The 4004-nt window shown below is 37.9% G+C and overlaps 1 long non-coding RNA gene across 2 annotated transcripts; it reads left to right on the top strand.

The window, feature by feature from the left end:
* LOC135597603 (uncharacterized) lies at positions 1-4004 on the top strand. Of its 2 annotated transcripts, none has more exons than XR_010481327.1 (2): positions 1-445; positions 1344-4004. It is a non-coding gene; the product is annotated as an uncharacterized LOC135597603 (long non-coding RNA). The 2 variants fall into 2 exon arrangements; XR_010481328.1 differs by having other exon boundaries at positions 747-4004.

Raw genomic sequence — 4004 nt, 5'->3', positions numbered from 1 at the left:
AGACGATAGATTCAAGTAGAAAAAAATTATGTTCGTATTTGGATGGAATGAGGCATCAAATAAATATCATTCTTCAATAATTTTTTTTGGATATTTCTTTGGCATATTTATGACCTCATAGTTTCCTGGATGGGATCCAATGCAAGTATAATAATTCTAAGGTAAAGATAGAGGACTTTGTCATGCACACGTGGAGCCCATCACATCAGGTCTAGCTAGTGTTGAGACAGTTTCCGTGGCGCCCAATGAAATCCACCGTACGTCAAAAAGAGGCCTTTCACTCTCTCCCGTAACTACCAAAGCAACAATGGCGCTCTTTCGAAGGGACCGCAATGGATCCATCAGAGAGCACGGCTTACGAGGACGCACCTCCACATCGTTGGAGAAACAGGAGGTCAGATCTTTGACCCACGACATCGACGACACTCTCGATCGCGATTTCAAGGTAATGGATGAGATCTAGCAAATTGTTTCTGCCCCGTTCCGTTCTCTGTTCGATCTTGGTAGGATTTGGGGAGACCGCTTCTTCTATTGTTTTCCTTGTTCGTTGATTCAATTTTTTCTGTACTGTTACCATCTTGATTATGGTAGCCTCATTAAGCAAGGAGGTGGGGGAGTGGTTGGATTTGGAGATTCTGCTTCTTGGAGTCTTTTCCTTGTTCGTTGATTCAACTCTTTAGGGCTTCTTTCTTTTTTATTGTACATATTACATATTGACTATGACTGATTCGGCCAAGAAGATGCAGGAACGCATGGACTGCAAGAACCAAACGAGATCCTTCTGTTTTCTTTAGAAAGAACGGAGTCTTCCTTTGTTCTTGTCGCCGCCCTAGATTTCTAGTCTTTTGCAATGACGAACACATGGTCAATGAACGGAGAGCCTTGTTTGTTGTTGCAGGTTTGTAAAAATGTTAAAATAATGGTAAATCGAAGAATAGAATCAAGACATTGGTAAAGAAAATTTCTTTTAATAGAACAAAACCTTGAGAAAATGGTTACAGAGGGGTTACTACGTCCTTTCTTGTTTATAAGTTAGATATATGGTAATAATATATTGGTAATCTTGCTAGGTTATCTGCATCATTTTTATATTTACTACCCTAGAAATTTTACATGGTTCTTCTATGATTCTAACTACATATCTTATCCCCCCTGCATCAATTTTATAAATAGAAATTTAAATCCTTGTTTTGCCTATATCAAATCTAAAATTTTACCATGCTATAAGCTGCTTATCCAAATCAATTTCTAAAGTTCATGTATATGTGTGGCTGTTCTTGGTTGTGACATCATTGTGCTTTTCTTCAATTTAGATATTGGTTAACTTTATTTGTTTATTGTAGAAATATTTCTGCAGTGTATTATTTGAGAAAGACAACCAGGCAAATTCATGAATAATGTGTATTCTATCAGTGCTACCAAATTAGATGACTGTGTTATTTGGGAATTTTGGATATCTGGAAGCAAACACCCTATTCTATGAAGGAAAACTGCAGGTACGAGTTGTATAAAGAATTTATATTTCCCCCAAGATGATTGCATGTAATATTGAGGAGCATTGCTTCATAGTGTTCCTTCAAAAGCATTCTAACTATTTCTCATAGTTATTTTGAATATATAATTCTCAAAATTGAGTTGCTATTTTGATTTATTATATTAAAGGGTAAATGAAGATTTAAAAGATTAGGTAGGTGGCTATTAGCATGAATAATCATTTTAATTTATGAATGGTCAATGCAGATATGTGCTATCACTGCTAGGTATGATATACTTGTTTTGTTATTTGATCACAATGAGAAATACCGAACATAAGATTGATTAAATTGCAAAATGCTATTGGATTGGAAGACTTAAGCGTTCCAACAAGTGGAGTCTGGTCATGAGCTGTCATGATTAACACCATAGGAATGGAACTCTCAGATAACAAATTTTGTTCTCTATGTAATGAATATTGATAAGCATCTGAGATTAGCAGACCAATCAGGACTAGTTTTAGAGATCCAAAACCTTGGTCTTTTTGGCACTAAAACTTGTATATCAGGCTCTTGATACACAGCAACATGTACATAGATATGTCAGGTTCTAGACAGACTAGAATTTGTACCACTTAGATTTGAAATTTTGTGTCAGTTTACCAAAAATCAGGGTTAGCACAGTAGACATATGGGGAACTTAGTTAATTTTTTCTCTTTCATGTTCTTATCAAGCAAAATTTTTATTTTTTGAGGAAATTTCAGATGAAGCAAGATAGTCTTTGTTTTTGTTTTCTGGCAAAAAAGTGGTAGTCATCAAGTAGATGATTGTCTTTAGGTGACAAACTTCTTCCTTTCCTCTGATCTCGGTCCTATTGCAAATTTTTATCTGCTAGCGCTTATGGTATAAGCTTTACTGACTTGTGAAGTTTCATGCGTTATTTTCCTACTTCTCAGGGTAAAGTTTCATGCGTTAATACTAATGTCTTGCGGTAATTGAATTTACTTTCATTGTTGATGCTAGGGAAGTTCATAATGCAGTTCTGTTTCTATTTATCTAAACAAATGACAACAGTTCGTACCATCCTCGCGTCCAAAGAAAAAAAAGGCCTCAAAACATGAATATTATTTGGGAAACGTCAAAATTCTTGCGCTCAGCATTTTTTTTCTTTAATTATTTGGAATAAAGTAGTTCTGTGAATTGATTTGCCTCAAGCTTTTTTTCTTAGTATATATGATAGATGCATACTCACATATTCTCTAAACCAACGAATTTAGCAGAAAGAAAAATGCTCACCATTGACAAATTGAAAAATGTGGAAACCGCTCGTAGAATTTGCCATTGTTTCTGTCGCAACGTGATTGTGCAGATTTTGACCGGATGTGGATCCAATGCAAGTAAAAGGAATATGCCTCGCCAGAGTTCGTTGTTACTGTGTACGTGCATCCAATCCACTCAGCTCAACAACCAGCCGTTGTCAGGCACGTGGGCCCGGAGTCCGTCGGTCCACAGGCCGTTTTAAAGGTCTCCCTCCACTCTCAGTCGGTAGTTTCACAAAGGTCACTCTCGTTTGTGTTTTCCAATGTTTCCCTCGTCTGCGTCCACCTTCTCCCTTTTGGTTTGTTAAAGATCCCTCCAAGATTCTCAGACCGCCTTCGTCTTCCCTTCTTTGGGGTTGGGTTTCTCTGGTTCCCAATAACCAGAGCCGCAATGATGATGCTCCTTTCGATGGACCGCAATGGATCCGTCAAAGAGCACGGTCGCAAGGCTTCCCTTCCATCTTCCGGGGGAAACCCGATATTAAGGTTCTTGATCGACAAGATCATTCTTGAAGAGGTCGGCACTGTTGATTGCGAGGTCAAGGTGATGGAGTAGATCTTGCAGAAGGTCGAGGTCGAGGTTTACAATTCTTTCTCCCACAAAGCCAGCGATCGGATTTTTTTTTTTCCTTTCCCTTTATGATTTGGCTCTTGTTTGGGTTTGGAGGATTCTGCTTCTTATACTATTTGACTTGTTCGTCGATCCAATTTTACTAGGGCTTTTTTGTTCTTTTTGTTTTTGGCTGTATTCTTACGAGGGCTTTGGGTCTCGATTGTGCTTGTTCGTTGATTATGACGATCTTTTCAGCCAAGAAGGTGAGGAGTGGTGGGATATGGAGGTTTTCCTTCATGGATTCTTTTGTATGTTCATTGATTCTATGTTTTTCCTTTCTTTTTGGTTGGGTTGATTACATCTTTGATTATTGAAGTCTTGATCCCACCAAGAAGATGCGGGGGCGGAAGGAATGCAAGAAAACCACAGAGGGATGTCATTTAGTTGCATGCACTGCAAATCGCAGGTGTGACCAAAATCTTTGACGAACAGGGCATCTTTTGTTTTCTTTAGGAAAGGCAGAGAGTCTTCCTTTCTCTCGTTCTTGTCCAAGATTTCTATACTCGCAGTGATGAACAAATCGTTGGAGAATTTTCATTTGTTCTTGTAGTGATTGTAATCAAATTTCAATAAATGTGTCCTTTAAATTTTACGTTTCA

This window comes from Musa acuminata, chromosome BXJ1-11 (assembly GCF_036884655.1).
Source record: "Musa acuminata AAA Group cultivar baxijiao chromosome BXJ1-11, Cavendish_Baxijiao_AAA, whole genome shotgun sequence".
In the NCBI taxonomy this organism is placed as follows: Eukaryota; Viridiplantae; Streptophyta; class Magnoliopsida; order Zingiberales; family Musaceae; genus Musa; species Musa acuminata.
Note: the sequence above shows the minus strand (reverse complement) of the source record. Positions and strands in the feature narration are given on the sequence as shown.